The sequence below is a fragment of the Mobula birostris genome, chromosome 9 (genome assembly GCF_030028105.1).
Source record: "Mobula birostris isolate sMobBir1 chromosome 9, sMobBir1.hap1, whole genome shotgun sequence".
NCBI lineage: Eukaryota > Metazoa > Chordata > Chondrichthyes > Myliobatiformes > Myliobatidae > Mobula > Mobula birostris.
In genome coordinates, this window is record NC_092378.1 from 19,925,110 (window position 1) to 19,931,698 (window position 6,589).

Consider the following 6,589-nt stretch of genomic DNA (forward strand, 5'->3'; position numbering starts at 1 on the left):
AATCCAAACAGTATTTTGCAATACACACAAAATGCTGGAGGCAGGCAACATCTTTGAGAGGAGTAAACCATTGATATTTTAGGCCAAAACCCTGCATCAGAGCTGGAAATAAAGGGGGCAGAAGCCAGGATAAGAAGGTGGTGGAAGGGAAAGAGTACAAGCTTGCCAGGTTATAGATAAGTCCAGGTGAGGGAGAAGGGGGGTGGGTAGAGGCAGGGGGAATGGAGTAAGCTCGGAGGTGATAGGTGGAAGAGGTAAAGGGCTGAAGAAGAAGGAACCTAATAGCAGAGAACAATGGAGTATGGAAGAAGCAGAAAGAGAAGGGCAATCAGGAAGATGATGAACAGGTGAGGAGAAGTTAGGGGTGAGAGGTAATCAGAATGTGAATGGAAAAAGAGAGACTGGGGAGTATATTGCTACAACCCCTCAGTGACACTGGCACTGAGGGTGTCAACTTTTTATTAAGTGTTGTTAGGAATTAAATAGATGGCAATAGGCAAAAAAAAAACAATTACCCAGATGTTCAGAATTTCTGGTTCACTAATGGCCACATTCAAATAGTGTAGTTGAGTATAGCATTTGTTAACGTGTGGGTTCAAGGACTGAACTTCACCTCTCATAAGATCAACCTGTGAATTTTGAAAAAGGACAATTTATAACTTCCAAAACAGGCCACTGCCATCCAAAAAAGAATTCAGATTGCTTTTCAAAAGTGACCTCTGAATGGTGCTTTTCCATAAAAAGGCTCAATTAATAAGCTATAATTGTCATCAAGTTACCTAATCTACCAAACTGCCCACAAATACATTAAAATACGTAGAAAATTTTATGTTGGAAAGTACTTAATAACATTCAAAGGTTTTATGAAATGTTTTACTATGGTATTAGCTATATAAATGTAAGTTACTTTTATAGATCAAGCAAGATCATCATTTGAATTCTAATTGGAAAGCTGCTTAAAAAATCAAAAGCAGTTGTGAGTTTTGATGCATGATTTTCTCAAAATGGTATTATAGTGTAATACTAAGTCGTGCTTTTTCTTGTTGAAAAATCCTATTGGGAACTTACAAATTAAACCTCACTATGAGCAATGTAACATGTAATTCGATTGTGCATGCCTTAATTGCACTGTTTCACGTTGTTGTGAGTGGCTTAACTTGATCATCACAAACTGGCCAAAATCAGAACTGAAATTCCATGTGAGGATCACAATATACGAAATCTCAGCTCTAGAATGTTGTAGGATTTTCCAAGGGCAGTATAAGAGCATAAGACATGGGAGCAGAATTAGGCCTTTTGGCCCATCAGATCTGCCCCACCATTTCATCATGGCTGATCTATTTCCCTCTCAACCCCATTCTCCTGCCTTCTCCCTGTAATCTTTCACATCCTGACTAATCAAGAACCTATCAAGCTCCGCCTTAAATACACTCAATACTCCACAGTCACCTGCAGCAATGAATTCCACAGCTTCATTATGATCCAAGCTCAACAATAAGGTTAGAGGTTGCGATATTTTTATAATTCAAGTGCCAGGCATTGATGAGAAAATATCTAGCCTGCATCTCTTGATATTACCATTGCCGAATCACAGATCATCAACATTAAGTAAGTCCTCTTTAATCATGAAATTAACTTCACCAACCACATGAATAGTATGGCTACAAGGGCATTTCACACACTGTGTATATATTCAGTGGTGACACCTCACTTAAGTGTACAAAGACATTCTTCCATCTACTAGTCAGTCTTGGGAGTATAAGGAGTAATATTCATGCATCTAAATATGTGCAACATCAATAATACAAATTCAGAAGCAACCCACCTGAATGTTGTGCATAAGACATCCTAAACGTTCCCTTCTCCGCTGACATACTGATGGTAGTGTACACTGTCTGTTGCATGCAGTTGTAGCAATATGATAGGTAGTGAGAATACTGCCCACTATAAACACCCTTATAAAGAAAACAAGTATATTATGCACTGTAAACAGTGTTATAAACATATCACCATTTCTTCACTATTACTGGATTAACATCTGGAACACTGTCAGCACCAGAGGAATATCACTAAAAATACACCTCTTCAAAACGGTGGTTTACCATCACCTCATGGGCAGCTTGGGAGGGTCAGGAAATGCTGACCTTTCCATCCTGTGAATGTTTACAAAGGATTAACACTTTGGTCTCTGTGAAGCACTGAGACAAGTTCGATTTCAGAGAGGCACTTCGTTATCTTGTTTTTAACCATTAATTTTATTAAAACCACTGCTTTGTACATGGCCCAAGTGTGCTTCTTCATAAATATCAATTTTAATATGGTGGGTCAGGTCTCTGAAATAGGCAGTGATGACTGAATGCCGTTAATCATAACAAATTGCTAACAGTGGATCATTGTTCCATACGATAGGCATCCGTTAGTCTCGTGAGACCATGGATTTGAGCCTTGGAAAGTTTCCAGGGCGCAGGCCTGGGCAAGGTTGCATGGAAGACCAGCAGTTACCCATGCTGCAAGTCTCCCCTCTCCACGCCACCAATGTTGTCCAAGGGAAGGGCATTAGGACCCATGCAGCTTGGCACCAGTGTCATCGCAGAACACTGTGTGGCTAAGTGCCTTGCTCAAGGACACAACAGGCTGCCTCAGCTGAGGCTCGAACTCATGACTTTCAGATCACTAGGCTGACACCTTAACCACTTGGCCACGCGCCAACACAATAAAATAATACAATAAAACTTTAGAAATATCCCCTTGATGTTCAGAAATTCTTGTCTGAGTTGAACCAAAATTCTAGTGGTAGGCAATGACATTATTAAATCCACAGGCAATTTTTAATTGTGCAGTGCAGCATTTCTAGCTGCATCTTATTTCATTGTCTGTGTTTAACCTGCATCTGTGGGAAGTTGCAAAGGCTGAATGTTGCTGCCATTGGCCCGATTTATCAACATGTTATGGTGGCCCTGCAGCTGTAATGAGGGCCTATGGGAGAATTCGACAGAATTTTAGAACCTTGGTTGAAATAAATTAAAACTGCTATTTAAAATATGGAACCATAGAACACTACAGCACAGTACAGGCCCTTCGGCCCCCGATGTTGTGTTGACCCATATAATCCTTTAAAAAGTACTAACCTGTCTTTCATTTTTCTCAGTTTTACTATTTTCTGATGTAGTCGGATGATATCCGCAATTAGCAGACATGCCCTGGCAAACACGAGGAATTCTGCAGATGCTGGAAATTCAGGCAACACACATCAAAGTTGCTGGTGAACGCAGCAGGACTGACGAAGGGTCTCGGCCCGAAACGTCGACTGTACCTCTTCCTAGAGATGCTGCCTGGCCTGCTGCGTTCACCAGCAACTTTGATGTGTGATGCCCTGGCAATATTACTTGAAGCTTCAGCCTGGTGGTCCGAATTATTTGAAATGGGTCTTTGCTGGACTGTGTTTTGTTTGAAGTCGTCATTTCAATTTGATTTTGAAACTCCTTCCTAAATCCATTTCAGCCACCCATTTTGTTTTAAAACGGAAATCTTCTACGCCTTTTCTAAGCCATTGTTAAATCTGATCTTCCCCCTCAGTTTTAATTTATGAAGTATTATCTGCGACGTTTGGGTCAATTGATTTCACTTCCTGTGGAAAACATTTCCTGGAAGCGTACTTAATTTATTCTTAGTGTTTTATATTTGATATATTTTATACGGGTATTGGGTTATTACTACGGGAAGGGGGCGGGCAGATAACCCACAGTGAAGATGTCCCTAAGATCTGCTGTTTCGGGCCGGAGTAGACATCAGATTTAAATGTGCTTAATTGGCCCCAGTGTTGGCATATTCCTCGTTTGTTCTTGTCAGACCAAATGCTTAATGAGATTTAACGCTTTTAATCCTTCACCAAAAGGAGTTCCTGACAAGTACTTTCTCCCGGTATTCAATCTGACGAAATCCGCCAAAATTACTGACACAACCCCGTGTTCGCCAATAAAGATTAAAACAGCGTTAAAGTTGAGCAAGTGCTGCTCCCTAAAACAAATACCGTACAATTATTAGGATCTGAATCCACAATACTGTTTCAAATAAAAGCATATTTTAAATAATGCGCCTTTATTTCTCTCCATTTTCTACCATGTTTAAATCACAGACCAAGACAGTGGCATGCCTGCATGAAGTAAACACCCCTTATGTGTTTGTAGTTCACCCCATGAAAATGTATCGTAAATAATCTTAAAGCAACTGCAAACAAAATACGCGATTGCTTTTATCTGATCTTTTTTTACTTCCGGATTAGAATAGGGTTGATTTAATTCGTTTCTGAAGCACATCTTTTTGTACATCAGTTTTACTCGTTTGTACTTCAATCGAAAATGTAACTAATAACGCACGTACAGCATTAACGACCAAGTGCGAAATGTTTCTGCGGAATTGAACAAGGGATTCGGTGGTCACGTGCCTTTCATTTGGTTAACAGCTGATAAAATGCAGTCTAAGCTATAAAATTAGCATTCCATCCTGAACAGTGCGGAGATGTATTCGTATAATTTACGTCTTTATTTGTTCAAACCCGATAATATTTCCAATCGTTGCATGGTGTTCGAAGATTTTCTGCATGTGAAACCTTTAAACTTGGCTTCCGTAACGTTCAATCTGTTATTGTAAAATAATATCTGGCATATTAACCGGGACGACAAGGTTATTTCGTGGCCAAACTTTGATAAAATTCTGCTCAATTACAGAATATATCTGGACTTTAACTACTCTGTATCAAGTAGCATGCTATCCTTGATGAACATTGGCATTAAATTCAAACAGTTTCCATCTTAACGAAGAGTAATCTAAGTCAATGAAAGTGAAATGCGTTAAAATGGGATATTGAAGGCCACGAACAAAATAATTCCAGTTGGATACTATAATAGTAAACAGTTGGTGCGTTTGCACTTTCGCTATTAAATAAGAAGTGAACCAGAACCATACATTTGGTATTAAGACGTTGACTTTATTAAAGTAACATATTTGATAGAAATATACAGTAGGTTTTAAATCATACAAACCTCGTACGAAAGTCAAAGACTTCCACACCATCGGTGTCGGCTCTTCTACGAAAACGTGTGTCAATATATAACATGTGTTAATCTATAATTACATTTAGATAGGGGTGCATATGTCGAGCTGAAGTGCGGGAATGTATTAAATTATGCTCGACCAAATGCCGATATTAATCACTGCTTTACGTTTTTTAAAGAAAATATTTGCACTATTAATATCGAACGGTTGTTGCTGGATCTGACGTATTCAGAGATCCATCTCTAGTATCTTCTCGTGGGCGCACGGAAAAGATAAAATTGTAAGTGTGGTCAACTCGGCGATAATGCCATTTGCAGAGATGGTTCGGGTGCCTTTTTTTCCGAGGAATAGGGTCAGCCAGCATTTCAAGGATGAACTTGCATAAAGTTTCTGCGGAATTTCATTTAATGAACTCCCTGAGCAAGACAGTAACTGTAACCAGTCTGAGCATAAAGATCAAGACCTCGGGGAATTCGTACCAATGTTATTCAGCCGTTGTTTCCATCGTTGCGATATTGTAGGATTTCACGGGAAACTATATTTAGCTCTAGTTTACTTTAGACCATTTTGAATTCCGTGAAAAATAACATGAATCGAATTGTCTACTTTTTTTCTTGAAAATGCAACTTCGTTGAGGTATTACTGAAAGGAAGGCGGATGACGATGTTTGGTAGTTTGGAGTCGCTCCTGTTCCATTCTGTGCCACAGGTAAACAGCGGCCTGTAAGGGTTGAAGAAAGAGACTCTGATTTCATGGCATGGTTTCCAGTATTTACGGCTTAAGGATTTTTGACAAAGGCATCTTAAAATGACGTCGAAATTAAAGCAATTCAATATTTTTCTCGATTTAGTTTTATCACCAATTAATTATTATTGATGAATATTTGTCAAGATGTTTTCGTTTTGAATTCATGAAAATGCAGTATTTTATTTAAATGCGTCACAGAATCTCTCGGTTCATTTTCCCCTGACTATATCCTAGAACGCAAACACGAGGAAATCTGCAGATGCTGAAATTTCAAGCAACACACATATATGGTTTCAGTCATGTGTCACACAGAGGGATGGATGCGTAACACCTATGGTTCCCCCCCCCCTTTTTGCACTGAATACTGGATTTTCTAACTCTCCAAGAAATAAATTCCAAATCAATATTTAGAGCGGTTACAAATTCTGCACTTTTATTGATTCTGTAGACGATCCGATGCACTTTGAGCCAATACATGCCAATCTTAAGTTTGAATTTTACTGATAATAGAGTCGAGGGCGTCAAAATAAACAACTAGTGTTTAAATAGGGCAGAGATTCCTTGAACTCCGCAACTGGTTGTTAGTTAACTCCTGTATTAAATTATGGGCATAAACTCCAAGTTACTATGTGCACGAAATTGGTAAATTCACCTCAACTTGCTTAATTTTAATGGGCTTGCACAGTACAAAAGTAGTACGGCAAACATGTCACATTGCATAGAATCAAAAGGGCTTCGTATCCGGGCATTTACTTTCCCCCTTTAAAATTGAGGTTTATTACATTAT